We start from the raw sequence: 17,526 nt of genomic DNA, 5'->3' as shown, positions 1-17,526 counted from the left end.
GCCGGGGAGCACACATTTGCTTTGTTTCCGCAGTGCATTTGGTGACATTTGTTGCAGGTCACATTCTTTGTACGCACTTTGAAAATCTCAGTTGAGCCACGCTTGGTCAGGGCGCATCGAGTTTACTCGGTCCCTAACTGCCCATCGTTGACAGTGCTCAAAAGATTTTCTTCTTGGTGTTTGTACTTTGTGATTTGTGTTGTTACTGAGTACACAGGGGCAGTCTATGCATTGCACATTGTCAGGTACAAGTGTCAGAGAGATTTTTCATATTGCATGCTACCTCAGTGTTGAGGTGTTCTCCACTTGATTCAAGTGTCAGATCAAGGGGCTTTTGCCCAGACTTTGTTTGATAGCACTTGGGTTACCGACAGAGATCTTCAGATGCATTTTCTCCCCTTGGTATAAGGGTGATTGCTTGGGATTTATCCCATTTACTGTTGCAGGTTTTGTGACAGGCTGAAGGGTCATTTACTGTTTTTGGGGTGTTTGTCAAGTGGTTTCTGCAATTTAACTCAGTGCAATACCTCATTTGAGGTGGGAGAAGTGATCAGTACAGTCAGTACAGCAGTGTTTACAGCAGTGTTGGTGGTTTTGTCAGATGATTATGCACTGTTAAGCACTTGTTGAGCAGCAGCAGCAGTCTGAAATTACTGTTTTTATGCCTCTTTGAGCTCAGAACAGTGTGTCGGAAGGTACAGTAGTTGCAGGGACATTTACTGTTTTGCTGCAGATTTTACGGACAGTAAAAAAACAGCACCATTGAGAGTGCTTCTGGCTCTAGAATAGAGCAGGCCTTTTTTCTGAGAAATCAGAACCTTTATTCAGCCTCTTTTACTTCCAGGGAGTCAGGTACTTTCCTCATCTGATATGGCATCAGGAGGAGGTGATTCTTCAATTCGGAACATAAAGAAACTGGAAGGAGCACATAACTATGCATTATGGGCAGAACAGTGCTTGAATGTACTTCTGTTAAAGAAGATTGCTAAGCCCATAAGGGTGAAGGGTGTCAAGCCATCTGATATGGCAGCTGATGACTGGGAAGAGCTTGATTTGTCCGCGAGGGCAGCTATCATGCTCACTATTTCAGACACTCTTGTGTTCAATGTACAGGCTGAAAAGACCTCTTATGGTCTATGGCAAAGACTAGAAGAATTATATGCCCAAAAGAGCTCAGCCAGTAAGGTTTATTGGCTGAAGAAGCTGGTTGATCTTCGCATGAAGGAAGGTACAGCTATGACCTCACACTTGAGTGAGTTCAATGCTATCTTTACACAGCTGATTGCACAGGGGTTGAACCTTGATGAGGAGTTCAAGGCTACTTTCTTGCTGTGTACCCTCCCCGAGAGTTGGGACACTTTCAAGACCACCCTGTCAAACTCGAATGCCACTCTTATTTATGCTGATGTAGAGAGCTCTCTCCTTATGGAGGAGATGAGCAGGAAGAATAATGCGGGCAGCAAGTCTTCAAATGCTTTGCAGGTACAGGACAGAGGCAGGACTCAGCAGAAGGGGAGATCTGCTAGTAAGTCCAAATCCCGCAGTCAGTCCCGTGGCAAAAAGGACATTGAATGCTTTTATTGTGGCAAGAAGGGACATGTGAAGTCGAAGTGCTTCAAGTTCATACGGGATCAGAAAGCCAAGAAGGCTGAAACAAAGGATGTAGGAAATGCAAGCAAAGGCAAAGGCAAGGCCAAGGCAGATGACTTGGATGCAGTGAATGTTGCAGCAGAGGACAGTGACAGTGACATACATGATGTTTTATGCTCTTCTGCTGTAATAGCACATGCTTTGGTTATTGATGGCCATGACATGCACACCTGGCTCTTGGATTCAGGTGCCTCTTTTCATGTTACTCCTCATAGGGAGTGGTTTACTTCCTACACAGGTACTCATGGAGTTGTTCATCTTGGGAACAACTATGCATGTCAGATTGCAGGGATTGGCAGTATACAGATAATACTTCCTGATGGACAGTCATTTATGCTTGATGGCGTTCGCCATGTGCCGCAAATCAAGAAAAATCTGATTAGCACTGGCTTATTAGATGACAGTGGTTACCACACCACATTTGGGGATTCCAAATGGGTGATTACTGATGGCCAGACTGTAGTGGCTGAGGGTTTTAAGAGTGATACCTTGTACCCTCTTTATGTTTCCAGTGTGGGTAATCATGTTGTTGCCATAACCGAGCTGCCAAAGGTTTCATTGTGGCATAGCCGGTTGGGACACATGTCTGTGAAAGGAATGCAAGAACTGTCACGTTTGGGTTATCTGCCGCCTCTTTCTTTTTCAGATTTGCCTACTTGTGATCATTGTATTTTTGGCAAGCATTCTGTGACTCCTCATAAGAGGAGATCTCCCCAGAATAAAGCACCACTTGATCTAGTGCACACTGATTTGTGTGAGATGCCACAGTTATCACTAGGGGGTGCAAAATATTTTATTACTTTCATTGATGATGCCACACGAAAGGTGTGGGTCTATTTCTTGAAGCATAAGGGAGATGCCTTAGATGCTTTCAAGAAGTTTGTCGCTCAGGTTGAGAATCGGACAGGTCGTAGGCTGAAATGCCTCAGATCCGATAATGGGGGTGAGTATGTGTCACATGCTTTTGTGCAGTTTTGCCAAGCTAAGGGCATCAAACAGGAACTCACAGCCCCTCATAATGCATCTCAAAATGGTGCAAGTGAGCGGATGAATCGAACTATACAGGAGAAGGTTCGATGTATGTTGTCTTATGCTGCATTACCCCATGGCTTTTGGGCAGAAGCCGTGCAAACAGCAGTTCACATTATTAACAGGTCACCAAATAAGGCTTTGGAGTTGAAAGTGCCAGAGGAGGTGTGGTCTGGCAAGCCACCCTCATATAAGCACTTACGTGTATTTGGCTGCGAGTGCTTTGCTCATGTACGCAAAGATCTACGCACCAAACTGGATCCAAAGTCTATCAGATGCATCTTTATGGGTTATGGTGACGAAGGTGAAATGGGGTACAGGTTATGGGATCCCGTTAAACGGAAGATTATACGCAGCAATGATGTCATCTTTAAAGAAGATAGTGTACACAAGGAACCCGTGCAACCTGTGGAATACAGGAGGGTTATTTATGATGATGTTGGACAGCAAAGAATGCCCATTTATATGCAGCAGCAGCCTGCTGCAGATCACCCTGTTCAAGAGGGTATACAGGCTGAAAATCAGCCAGATAATTTTGCCAGTGATGCACCACTGGATGTGCCAACAGATGGGGCTGTAGAACAGCCAGATATGGTGGTACAGCCACCCGTCATGCATGAAGAACAGGCTGGACAGCAGCCTAATCCGGAACATTTTGTGAGGAGGAGCACCCGTGCACAACGGCCTCCTGCCAGGTTTGTTCCAGGAGCCAATAATGTGGCTGATTTTATCATGCTGACTGATTGTGGTGAGCCTTCCAGCTTCAAGGAAGCTATGGGAAGAACAGAGAAAAAGAAGTGGGAGAAAGCCATGCAGTCAGAAATGGACTCCCTACTTCAGAATGATACATGGGACTTGGTGCAGCTACCTGCAGGCAGAAAGGTTTTGCCATGCAAGTGGGTTTACAAAGTCAAAGTGGATTCAAATGCTTTACCTCGGTATAAAGCCAGATTGGTTGCCAAGGGATTTAAGCAGGAAAAGGGCATTGACTTTGATGAGATTTTTTCCCCTGTAGTCAAAATGACTACTTTGAGAGCAGTGTTAGCTCTTGTTGCTCATGATGACATGGATTTATGTCAGATGGATGTGAAGACAGCTTTTCTTCACGGAGATCTTCATGATGAGATCTATATGAGTCAGCCAGAGGGATATGCTGTTAAAGGGAAAGAACAGCTTGTGTGTAAGCTCAAGAGGAGCTTGTATGGACTCAAGCAGGCGCCAAGGGAATGGTACAAGAAGTTTGATGCCTTCATGCAGTCCCAAGGGTATCATCGGTGTGAGACCGATCATTGCTTGTACACCAAACGGGCAAAGGATGGCAGTTTGATGCTACTTATTCTATATGTGGATGACATGCTTATTGCCAGTAAATCTCAGCATGAGATTAGTGCTTTGAAGAAACAACTGCATAAGTCTTTTGACATGAAAGACTTGGGTGATGCAAATCATATTCTTGGCATGCGTATTACTCGTGACAGGTCCAAGGGACTTTTATTTCTGTCACAGAAAGAGTATATTGACAAAGTACTGCAGAGGTTTAAAATGGAGGGGGGGAAGTCCATTAGTACCCCGTTGCCTCCACATTTAAAACTCAGCAGTAAGGACAGCCCCAGATCAGATGATGATAAGGCTGAAATGGCCAAGGTTCCGTATGCATCTGCAGTTGGATCTTTGATGTATGCCATGGTTGCCACTCGTCCGGATATTGCTTTTGCGGTGGGAGTCATTAGCAGGTATATGGCAAATCCAGGCAAGCGGCATTGGGAAGCAGTGAAAGGTGTCTTGAGGTATCTCAAGGGTACCAAAGACTTGTGCATATGCTATGGTAGGCAGGATGCATTGGTGCATGGCTTTACAGATTCAGACTATGCAGGGAATGCGGATAACCGGAAGTCTACTACCGGTTATATTTTCACATTTGCAGGAGGTGCTATATCATGGGTGTCTCGGTTGCAGAAATGCGTTGCACTGTCAACCACAGAAGCTGAATATGTTGCAGCCACTGAGGCTTGCAAGGAAGCAATATGGCTTACTCGGCTGGTGGGAGATTTGGGCATTACAGGAGATATGCCAGTTTTGCATTGTGATAGTCAGAGTGCTATCATGTTGGCAAAGAATCCGGTCTTTCATCAGAAGACCAAGCACATAGAAGTGAAATATCATTTCATTAGGGAGGTACTGGAAGACAAGCGACTTGAGCTTGTGAAAGTGCACACTGATGATAATCCTGCAGATTTGCTCACTAAGAGCCTGCCTACAGAGCGGTTTGCACATTGCCGCCACATCATGGGATTAGGATGAGACCATTCTTACTTTATGGTCTTGTATATAGTAATTGTATATTGCTGTAATTTTGTATTCTTTTCTCCCCTTTAGGCACATTGGCCTTTAGGTGGGAGGTTGTTGGGGGTAAAGGCACATTGCCAACCCTTAATTAAAGAATTAAAGATAGGACACCTATGACTGTCTTAAGACAGTCATAGGGTAAACCTAATCCTAATAAAACATAAGTGAGTTTGTGGTGTGGCTCACTCTTACTTCACACCCGCACTAGAGTGTCACTCTCTCTCACTCTCACTCTCTTGCTCCCTTCTACTTCTCTTCCCCTCTCATGTCATTCCAATCTCCTTCTGTGGAAGGAGAGTAGGACTGCATGCATCTAATGAATAAATCTTTCTAGGGTTCTGCCCTAAGCAAGAGTCCTCAAACCACCACCTTGCATAATAACACTATGCTCTGCAAGTCTGTAGCCATTATATTGAGGCCACCTTTCTACCTGGGTAGGATCTGAGTCTTGCAAGTCACCCTAGCTCTGGTTGACCACCACCTTGGAAGCGAGGTCAAGGTTGGCTGAGCTCCAAAAGAGAAGCTTCCTCCATCCAGCACAAGGGTGGATTACTGCGATGGATAGATGCTCGCACTGATTTGGCAACTCAAGTACCTGATAGAAACACCCCTCTAGATCCAAGTAAAGCCAAAATCAGAACCCTAGGCTAGAGTGTCCTCATCAGTACTCCAAATGCTATTGGATTTGTTCCCATTGATGTGTACACCTGCTGCAATACAAAACAAATCCAAGGCCGTTATGAAGGATATGAGGTTCTTTGTGGTGGCATTTATAAAAACAGCAGTTTCATTAGCCAGCTCACTATCCAAGAGCTCCTCATCCTATCTAAGGGGAAGTCTCAGGCCAATAATGTCCGCCCGGGGTCACAAAAATCTGCTCATCACTTCAGCCACAAATAAATACGAGAAGGGGGCAAGAGGGCATCCTTGTTGAATGATCTGGAAAATCTCTCTCTTCCCTTTCTCCTCTGATAAGCACTTGGATGTGGGCTAACTTGTATAAGGAGGGAACCCCTCTAATCCATGCATTTGAAAATCCAAAGCGTGCAAGAGTACCTTCCAAAAAACTCCAATCTACTCTATCATATGCCTTTTCAAAATCAAAGAGTAGAATGGCAAGGCAGTGGCCACTTTGCATAGCCCAATTTGAAGCTTCCCAAAAAGAGAAGATATTATAAAAAATGCTTATGCCATGCATGAAGCCCGTTGGCGTATCATGAAATAAGATATGTAAGATTGGGCTGCAAATGTAGAGGGATAGCTTTGGCCAAAATCTTGCTAAAGGTTCCCAACAAACTGATGGGTCTTTATTGGGATATGAAATTTCTACAACCTCCCTTTGGGATAAGATGAATGAGACCCTCTGTAAGTGAATTAGGCATAATACTAGAGTCCCAAACACCCTGCAGGGCTGAGGTAATATGATATCCAATCATGTCCCAAAAAGCAATATAAAAGGAAGGCGTCAGCTCAATTGAGCCCAGGTAGCTGCCCTTATGAACAAACCGCATGACGACATCAGGATCTGTTTGCAAAACCCCGTCAGAGTCAATAAGCCAAGATACACTCTCTCTACCATGTGTTAGGCCGAGAGTAGGGAAAAGTGGTTATTGACCCTTCCTCCCTTCTAAACTCAGAAGGATTCCTATGCATGAAAGGCATAGTTTGCTCTCTGATCTAGTAAAATCTGTATATGAGCCCTGGCTGCATTGCCTCTTCATTGCACGCTGTAGCAACTAATGCACAAGCAACCAGATTACCATGCTCTGTATAGACAGCTAGAGGAGTATCCTGTCTTTTAATGAGTCAAGGAGCCAACGGGGGACCTTTTTGGGCTCCTAAATTTCAACTCTTTCCTGGTCAAGAGCCTTGTGTATAATGTCCTGATCAAGCTGAGGCATATCAGGCTGTAAATGAGGCTGAATATTGTGCTGCACATGTGGCTGCAAATGACCAACAGATGGAGGAAGAGCAACCTCAGATGTGACATCATCATGAGCGTCTGACAGAAACAAAGGAATCAAGCTACCAAAGAGATCTGGAGCATCAACAACGGGCTGTTTTTGACAGTCCAACAAAGGCATAGTGGAGGATTCATCAAATACAACATCCCTACTAACAAAACCCTTGCTCGTGCGGGGTTGGTAGAGCTTGTAGCCCTTGCTCTTTGAGCTATACCCAATAAAAATGCATTTGGCAGCTTTATCATCCAACTTGGTGCGTGTCCTGAGAAGGCACATGGGCATATGCCAAGCATCCAAAAGTCCTCAGGTGAGAAATCGAGGCTTATGACTTGTCCAAGCTTCATAAGGTGTGATGGTCTTTAATGCCTTTGTGGGACATTTTTCAAAATTTAATTAGCACACATAACGGGATCCAACCACAACTTGTTAGGCAAGTGCTTGCCTTTCAACATACACCTAGCCATCTCCATCACTGATCTATTCTTCCACTCAGCCACGGGATTTTGTTGAGGAGTGTAAGGCACCGTGCACTGATGATGAAGGCCACAAAAACATCAAACTCCTTTGACATATTTTCGCCCCTCCTATCTGTATTAAGTGAGCAATTTTTGGCCCACTCTCATTCTTAGCCAAGACAATAAAATGCCTTAAGCATGCAGAAACTTCAGATTTCGATTTCAATGCAAAAATCCAAGTATACCTGGTGAAGTCATCAATGAATGTGACAAAATAATAGAATCCCCAAGAGCTGCAACCCGAGTGGGTCCACAAACATCACTATGAACCAAATAAAGCTTGCGTGAGGCACCAACTCTCCCATCTCCCATCCTTGGGAAATGCAAAACGGTGCATCTTATCAAGCAAACAAGGTTCGCAATATGCTTATGTTTTTTCTTTTCTTTTTTTGCAAAGAAAGGATGCTTGAAAGACTTTATACAAAACAGCAGCCCCGAAGGTGCTGAGTATGGAAAAAACTGGAAAAGGCTGAAAGAAGAAAAATCGGCTTGCTCCAGTGTGAATATGTAAAAAAATCCTGTAGGCCAAGCCTTGCACAAATGAGCGCGCCTTGCGACAGTCAGCCTAGAGCCTAGGATCCCACGCTTCCAGGTGGAGTGGAGGGTGTAGATGATATCTTGTCAGATGGCAACCAAGGTAGCCGAGGGTGGAACCAGATGCTCATCCATCACCAGATTGCAGCGAGCAACCCAAATGCTCCACGTCGTGATACTGGCTACTGCCTCCCATACTCTGTCCTTCAGAGGAGAATGAGGAGTGAGGCTATCAGGAGGGACCGCCTCATGGATCTCTATCCTCTGAATGCTCTGACCTTGTATTTGGTAAGCTGTGGAGACCTCATCAATCTAGAACGCATGTCCTCCCTCAGTCAACTAGGCCACCATCCCCCAAGTGTAGTCGCTTTGAAGGCTCTGCATCCAGGTCATAATCCCGAGGGCTCCCATTTAAATCCTCGCTGCACTGCGACAAGTCCAGAGGCAGTGAGGGATCGTGACATTGTCCCTCCACCCACCTTTGCTCCAGCCACGGGCCGATGGGCAAGCCTCCATGGGCAGCCAGCCAGAAGAAGTAGGAGATCTTCCTCGGCCACAAATTGGACCATAACCGTGTCCAAAACCTGGAATGTATCTCCTGGGGCACTCTCTGGGCCACCAATTGGCTCTCCCTCAAAGGGGTCGAAATCGAAGAGTCCATCTGAAGCCTCTTACCAATCCGTGTGGTGTAGGAAAAGACGGGCATCACATCCACCTGCTCGGCAAGGCTACCCTTGGAGGGCCAAAACCACTCTCTTAGATCCCACTGGACCTTTGTCAAGGGCCTACCCTCCCGGATCCTATGAAGAAACCTATGGATTTTTTCCAGTTAATCCGCGCACCCGAGGCCTCACAGTAGATAGTCAGGGCTCCCCTGACTCTCTCCAAACTTGCTGTGGTACCTTCTACGTACAGGGCCATGTCATTTGCAAACTTAGAGTCTAGCAGCTCCTCCTTCTGTTTGATTGGGAGCCTCAACCTTGTGAGGTCCGCCACCTGTGATCTCAAGTAGTAGCCCAGAGCCTCCGCCACAAACAAGAAGAGGAAGGGAGTAAGGAGGCAGCCCTGGCAGACCGAGCGAGAGAGAGGAAAAGCCTCCCTCGCCCATGTGTCCACTGATAAGCATTTGACTAGAGCTCCCCGCATAAAGCGCAGAAACTCCTCTGATCCATCTGTTTGAGAAACCCAATCTCCACATGGTACCCTCCAGGAAAGACCACTCCACCTTGTCGTAAGCCTTCTCAAAACCCAAGGGAAGGATGTCCAAAGGGTGTGACTCCTCCCTGGACCAATCCACTGCCTCCCAAAACATGAAGATGCTGTCCAAGATGCTGCGCTCCTGAACGAACCCGGTGTGAGTTTCGTGTGGATGATGTCAGTGAGATGGGGCCGTAACCGCAAACTCAAGACCTTGGCGAGGATCTTGTATGCAATATCAAGCAAAGTGATTTTGGTCTCCACATCCGGATGTTTGACCTATCTCCCCCTTTCGGGATCAAACAAAGATCTCCTGGCGGTTAGTCGGAAAGGGATGGAGATGATCTCCCAAAAGTTTCAAAAGAAGACCGGAGTCAAGCCATCCTCGCCAGGACACTTTTAGGTTGGGAGAGCTTTGAGGGCTTCCCAAAGCTCCTCATCCGTGAAAGGCTCCTCTAGGCTCTTGCACAAATCTTGCGAGACTACTGTCGGAACGTGGTCCCAAACTAACTCATGGGCCACAAAGACAAGCTGGAGTCATCCTCTGCGTCTGAAAGAGTTGGCTGTAAAATCCTGTAGTCAGGTCTAAAATCTCCTGCGGATGATTGTGCATGATGCTCTACGGATCCCATAGACGCTGCAACTGTGTATTTGCGGATCGTTGCCCAGTGTTCAGAAAGAACTGCTTCGTCATCCTATCCCCCAGGAGGAGTGATTAGAGAACTCACCCTGCCGAATCTCTATGTCTTGAAGCTCAAGGCACGTGCTCTCAAACCTGCCACTAATCCACTTGGATCCTTGGTCTTGTTCCTTGAGCCTCTCTATGGAGACGAGGTCTCTCCGCAGTACCCACTCGCGCTCCTGAAGAGCCCTCCTCCGTCCAAGGGCATGAGCCTGCAACTCCTCATTGCTCCTCTGGATCGCGTCGGCCACCCACAAAGCCCAGCCCTCGCAAGGTGCCGTCTTTGAGTGCTACCAAATATCTGCCATAACCTACTGAATCTCCCCATCCTTTTTGCTGGGAGAGTGGTTTGACATGGTGGTGCCTGCTAGAATCTCGGTGGAGCCGCCTCTGTGTAGTGCTCAGTCCCCAACGTAGAAGCGGTCCAGCCTCTCAAGCAGTCCATCATGTCTCCTCTGTTCGAAAGAGTACAGGAGGCTGCCAGGTATCTTGTTGAACTCTGGCTCTCACCACGGGTCTTTGCCACTGATCATGAAGATGAACTGCTCCGAGGTGCTACGCTCTGCTGCTTGCATCTTAGAGAAAGAGGCACCACCCTGCTTGTCCCCCCCAAACTCTAGGTTGTTGAAGTCTCTTCCAACAATCCAAGAGGCTACATCCGGAAGACACTCTATTAGCCTCATCCAAAAGGCGGTACGGTCCTGTTTGCATGCTGGGGCATATACGTTCAAGATCCTAATCTTAGACTCTCCCATCCAAAGTGCCTGTCTTGGGATAAGCTCGTCCTAATCATAAACCTTTGGAGCTACTGTCTGTGAGACCGAGATGCAGACCCCTCCGCTCCGTCCCACTGCGGGGGACATGAACATCATGAACATCATGAACATGAGGATTATACTGACATGTAACCAAGAAAGCCCAATGCCGGTCTTGTGCAAAATTACGTGACTCATGTCGATCTTCTGGAGTAGGAGAACCAAATATTGCAAGACCAGACTCTTTCTTCTTCTTTTTCAGATGCAATTCTCTTTATGAATTCATAGATATTATACCCAAGTTTCTTGCAATAGTTACATCTTTTCTTCTTGTTATCCCCGAAGAAGAGGCACCATGGGAGTGACCAGCATATGAATGAGGGGGTTTACCAGCTGAAACCTTGCCTTTGCCTTTGTTTTTATGCTGGGCAGCAAAGGCTTGAAGCTCTAGCATAGGTAGAGGCGCTGCACGGGGCATCTTTGTCTTAGTATGCAGAGCGCGCCATGTGTCCCTTGGATGTGAGCCGGGTGCGGGGTTCCCAGACTCGCCCCATAGCCGCCCACAAAGCTCCATAGCCCCCAAAAAGTCTCGGGAGGGGATGACTGTGGAGGGCTCTAGATACCAATATATTCAAGGTTCTCCAAGAGTGATTATTGCTTATGGGATGGAACTCCTCCTCTACACGTGTCGACAATGCGTAGCCTTCATTTCCTTGTATTTTCCATGTTACTCTCTACAGGTTGTTTTTGCAAGGTCTCTTTGCAGCAGGTGACCTTTTTAGGCTACATTTGCAGGTGATAGGTGTAGATTACATTTGGGGCATTTTTGTTTTTTTGCAAACATTGCAATCAGTTTGCAAAATTTGCTCCAAAATTCGGGGCTTTTGGTTTTTCTTGCAATTTTGTAGAGAAATTTGGGGCTTTTGTAGATGATTGCAAACTTTGGGGCTTTAAGCTAATTGGCCCTCTTTTGGATGCAATTTCCCTAAAGAAATTAGGGCTTTTGGCATTCGGATGCAATTTGGCAGTGTACTAGCAGTTTGGGACTGTTGCGGGCAGTTTTGGACTTAGTTTGAGTGACATTGCAAACATTTGCCATCTTTGCAGTGTTATTTTGACAATTTTTGGACATTTGCAGGACTTTTTGGGTGCATTTTAAGCCTTCGATTGGCTTTAACAGTAAGCTATCATTGTTGACAGATTTCTTGGCATTTTTGAGGAAGGGATAATCTTGTCACATTTGCTTGCTGCAATTTGTTTTTCTTTGGCAGTTACGGCCCAGAACAATCCCAATGAAGAGTTTGGAGTCCTTACACAGGAGGATAAGTTGGATGTTACCAACTACTCCTTATGGAGTTTTATGGTTCGCAATATCTTAGTTGGCAAACACTTGTGGGATTATGTCAATGGGGATGAGACACGGTGGCGAGAGAATGTGGTTGCACCTGTCATTCCTCCTCAACAAGATGGAGAAAGGGGTAGAGGACAAGCTCAGGGTGCAAGACAAGTGCTAGGTGCAGCAGCTGCTACAATGGTGGCTCCCACACAGGAATAGAAAAGGTGGGATTCACGTGATGCACTAGCACTTTCAGCTATCTCCCTTTCCGTAAAAAGGTTTATTATCCCGCACATTCGGTCATGCAAGACCTCAAAGGCAGCTTGGGATATTTTGGAGAGTATGTTTTCAGCCCGCAATGATGCCAGGGTCTCTTTCCAAAAGAGAAAGTTGACTCATACTCATATGGATGACGGTGACCCTATGTCTGAGCACCTCACTAAACTTCAGGATTTGAGAGAGCAATTGTTGAATATCGATGAGATCATTCCGGATTCAGAGATAGTCACTATCACTTTGAATTCTCTTCCCGAGCCTTATCTTGGTTTTCACACCTCATTAAACTTGTCTTTGAGGGGGGGTGGCAACCCTCTCACCTTTTATGAGTGATAGGACTTTTGTTGCTGGAAGAACATGGCTTCACGAGCTGGTGAGCATTCCATGCTTTTGAAATTCAAGCCCAAAGGAAAGGGGCAGTGTAAGCAGCATGCAAATCAGCCTTCACATTAGCATAAAGCTGATTCTAGACAGCCTTCTCACAAGGCTAAGAATGATGCAGAGAATCCCAAGAGAAAGGGTGTTTGTCATTGTTGCAAGAAGCTGGGTCACTACATAGGAGAATGCAAGAAAATAATTGCCAAGGAAAAGGAAAAGGATCCAAGTATGGCTGTCACAGATTCAGCTCCTCATGTACATGTTGGTGGTGATGCTTCAGCCAACTTAGTGGAAGAAGAGTATGCCTTTTTGACTTGCAGTCCTGATTTTCAGGTGGTTGCTCCAGATATTACAGCCACATTTGAGGATGACTCTTATGTTTTTCTGACTTGCAGTTATGAGCCTTCTAAGGATTCATGTGCTTTCAATGTCAATGAGTGTTTGTTTGATTCTCTGCATCCATCACCTGTTGGATAAAGGGTGTCTTGTGCAAATGATTCTTCTTCTTCAGTTCGTGGTATTGGTGAGATTGTACTTACAGCCATAGATGGCACAAATTTCAGAATTCATGATGTGCTTTATGTACTCGGAACCAAGAAGAATGTGCTTTTAGTGTCCTCTTTCTATAAAGTAGGATTTCAGGTTGTCTTTGAAGATGACAAGTGTGCGGTCCGAGATAGGGAAGATGATTATGCCTTGAGACTATTTGGCATGCTGTTTCATGGTCTTTTTCAGCTTGATGTTTTTGAGAAAAGATTAGATGATGCACTTGCAGTTTCTTCTCCCTAGAAGCATTTCCTATTTCAGATTCACAGCTTGCTGAAATTCATCTTTGGCATGAGAGAATGGGTCATCTAAATTATAGAGCTCTTGCCAAGTTACATTCACAGGGCATGGCAAATGATGTACCTCAAACTCACACAGTTTTCAAACATGTGTGTGAGGGTTGTCTTTTGGGTAAGATGCATCGGCTTTCTTTTCAAAAAGATTGTCCAAAATTCTCACAAAGGAAATTGCAGCTAGTGCACAGTGATGTTCGTGGCCCAATGAGGACAAATGCCATAGGAGGGTACAAATATTTCATGACTCTAATTGATGATTTTACAAGATACTGCTGCGTATATGCTTTAACAGCCAAATCTGAAGTGTTCTCATGCTTTCAGAGGTCACCCTCAATGAATTAGGATGCAAGCTTGTCATCCTCAACACAGATAGGGGGGGAGAGTATATGTCAAAGGAGTTTGATGCATTTTTGTCTCTTCACGGGGAATTGTTTACTCATGCACTACTCCTTATACTCCTCAGCATAATCCTGTTCTTGAAAGAAAGAACAGGTCCACTATGGAGATGGCCAAATCCATGCTTAAGGCCAAGTCCTTGCCTAATAAATTTTTGCTTGATGCAGTGATGTGTGCCAACTACGTGCTGAATATATCACCTACAAGGGCAGTGAGGACTATTACACCTTATGAAGCATGGAAAGGAAGGTTGCCTTCTCTTTCACAAATGAGAGTTTTTGGGTCTCTTGCATATGTACATGTACCACCTCAGCTGAGACATAAGCTTGATGATAAGGCAATCAAATGCATATTTATTGGTTACAGCCAAGAGAGCATAGGGTATCGGTATTACCAACCAAATACTGGGAAGATTATTGTCAGTAGAGATGTAATCTTTGCTGAACATTCAGCTTCTCCTCTTGTGGACTGCAAAGCTAAGCCAGAAGTTGACATGTTTGATGCCTTTGACTCTTGGTTACCTCTCCTTCCCAATACAAGGTATTCTGAGACGTTTCTAGAATACTTCAGGTCATACCATGGGAGGGGTTTGCGGCCATCATCTCCCGGTCGTATTGATGTCCTTTGGGCCCTGGTATGTGCCATGTAGCTTTAGTTATTGGCACTTAGGTTACCTAGTACTTTGTGTCTTATGACTCCTAGTACTAGTGGTACAACTAGGACACGGTCCTAGGGTTCCCCTTTATTTTGTACTTTGTACTTTTATTTCACAGTTGTTTATGTGACGGCTTTCAGCTTTCTAGTCCACGTTTGTACCTCCTTCCACTTCCTTGAGCCTACACTGTTCGTGTCACTCCATCCGTCGGAGACTATGGTGCATCCATACCAACTCTAGGCTTCCTTGTGTCCCTCCATGTCTTTCTTAATTAATCCCACCTGCTTCTTCAATTTTGTGGTGCGAAGAGTCTCAGAACTAGCAGGTGAAATGGATGATGCTCCTACTCTACCAACTGCTATAAGTGCATGGTAAAACTTTTTGTAGGCAGAAGTCCTTGCAACATTGAAGGGAATATTGCAAGAGTAGAAAAATTGCTTTTCTATAATTTCAGCCTCTTGCTTCAAGCGTGCTGTCCAAGCAGTCTATATAGGAGTAACTCTTGAAGTGACATCTGCTAGACCACGTGTCCTCTTGGTAGGAGGCCGTGGAGGAGCTAATGGCATAGCGGACAGCCCAACTGACATGGATGCCGATGGAGTCGTGCCATATAAAGGCTCAGTAAAGGCACTCCCATGCACCTGTGAAGACGATGTAGCTTACCCATACCACCTCTTGTGCTGTGACTGTGACATATCCACATCCCCGGTATCTGACTGAGATGATGTGGCAGTGGATGTGACGGTTGCCTGTATGCCCAACTTATTATGCTCTTGCAACACATTAGTATGAAGAACCTGTTCTGTGACCACAGGATGAAGGAGGGGTCGAATCTCTGCAAATTTGGATGGGGTACCTCCATATGCCAAGAAGATTCCCTCTGGAATGCCTTGGCAAGGACCTTTACCATGGCCTTCCTCCCATAAAAAATGTGCTCGAACTCGAGGGGCGGATCTTGTCGCTGTCTCACCACAAAACTTGCATACTGACCTCCTTGTGCCAAAGGACCCATTTATCTTTATAAAAATGGTATCTTGACATACATCCCGCCTTGGAAGCACACCGGCACCAGGACTCGAGGCAATGGTATGGATAATGGGAATTGGGATGAAGAAGTGCTTAGAAGTGTTGGAGAGGGAAGCCAAGTGCAAGGGGTTGACAAGGCTAGAGGCTAGTGTAAGGGTTGGAGAGGATAGAGAGAAATAGAGAGGTTGGAGAGGGTAGAGCGATGGAGAGGCTGAGGAGAGTAGGAGAGGCTAAAGAGGCTATGGTAGAGGGAATAGGAAGGGCAAGTAGAGGGTTTAGCAAGAGAGGGTAGAGTAGAGAGTGTAGGGAGTGATACGGAAGCAAGACATGGAGCAGGAGCAGCAAATTGGCAGTCCAAACGATGCAAACAGAAAAAGCCCGTCGGAAATCGCATGTACGGTTGTTTTACAGCAGGGCGTTTCTCCCAAGACAGTGCGTTTCGAGAGTTTCGGGGCATTTCGGTGCCCCTAAACGCGTTTTTTAGTAACACTGGATGAATGCCATGCAAGATAAGTTGCAGTCCATTAAGAAAAATCAGACCTGGAATCTTGTGGATTTGTCACCAGGCAAGAATGCCATAGGTACCAAATGGGTTTTCAAAGTAAAAAGAAAGTCCGATGGGTCCATTAATAGGTACAAGGCATGGCTGGTTGTAAAAGGCTATGCTCAGAAGAAGGGCATTGATTATGAGGAGACATTTGCTCCTACTTCCAAGATGAAAACTATCAAATCAGTTATTGCTATAGCTGTACGTTTTGATTGGAATGTTCATCAATTCGACATAAAAACGCTTTTCTTAATGGAGACTTGTTGGAAAAGGTTTATGTCAAATAACCTCTTGGCTTTGAAATTTCGGGTAATGCACATAATGTTTGCAAGCTCAATAAAGCTTTGTATGGGCTTAAACAAGCCCCACATGCATGGTACTCCAAGATTGATGCCTTTCTGACCAACAAGGGACTTCATATAAGTCCAATTGAAAGTGCCCTCTACATCAAGAAGGATGGGGGGGATATTTTGGTCATCATTCTTTATGTAGATGACATGCTACTCACACGGTCACATGAAGAAATAATTGCATATTTCAAAGCTGAATTGAAAGCTATATTTAACATGTCAGATTTGGGCATTGGCTACGCCGCTTATTTGTTGATCTTCATCTATCATTGGAGGGTTCTTCTCCAATTCTCACTATAGTCAGAGTGCTATAGCAATTGCAAAGAATCATGTGTTTCATGCTTGCACGAAGCACATTGAGGCTCATTATCATTATGTGAGAGAGAAGTTACTTGCAGGGGAGATCAGTATGATCTGTCTCCACACATGACAATGTTGCAGACATCTTCACCAAAGCATTTCCACGTGGGAAGTTTGAGGCATTTCATTGTGCCTTGAACTTATCTCCTTTTGGTGATTGATCCTTATCTTGTACATTATCACATTGGCACTGCAGGGGGGTGTTGGAATTATCGTCATAATTCATGGCAGTGAATGTATGACCAATAAATGGGTTAGGGACGGGGCACTTTTTTCTCATTAGAGGTTTCCCCCCTAACCACAGTTAGGACACTTAAATACAGTAAGTAGTTAGGATAGGTTTTGCTACTAAGACAAAACCTTAGTGACAAAAGATTAAGCTTGTACTTTCTTCTTATCTCTTCTATTCAGACCGTTTGCAGCTCTCTTGTTTTCTCATAGTTAGAGGTGCCTTAATAAAAATCCACACATGGTGACTTTACTGGAGGTTGAGTAAAAAGAAATAGGGTCTAACATAGTTTTTGGCCATTCTTATGTGAGAATTATTCAAATACATTACATTATTACACAACAAAAATAGAGTCAACAGGCTTTTTGCCATTCAAAATCTTCATAAACTAATGTAGGACGATTTTCTTTTGACGTAAAACTCATTGCTATAAATTTCAATGTTGTTTACTAGGAAAGT

At 45.1% G+C, this 17,526-nt stretch overlaps 1 protein-coding gene across 1 annotated transcript in view; it reads left to right on the top strand.

Moving 5' to 3' along the window:
- LOC147879900 (integral membrane family protein) overlaps nt 1-17,526 on the top strand; it is a 106,944-nt gene that overhangs the window by 88,751 nt on the left and 667 nt on the right. The window lies entirely within an intron of this gene.

The sequence above is a fragment of the Dipteris shenzhenensis genome, chromosome 33 (assembly GCF_047967505.1).
Source record: "Dipteris shenzhenensis isolate YYH24624 ecotype China chromosome 33, Dip_SZ_1.0, whole genome shotgun sequence".
NCBI classification, from domain to species: Eukaryota; Viridiplantae; Streptophyta; class Polypodiopsida; order Gleicheniales; family Dipteridaceae; genus Dipteris; species Dipteris shenzhenensis.
Note: the sequence above shows the minus strand (reverse complement) of the source record. Positions and strands in the feature narration are given on the sequence as shown.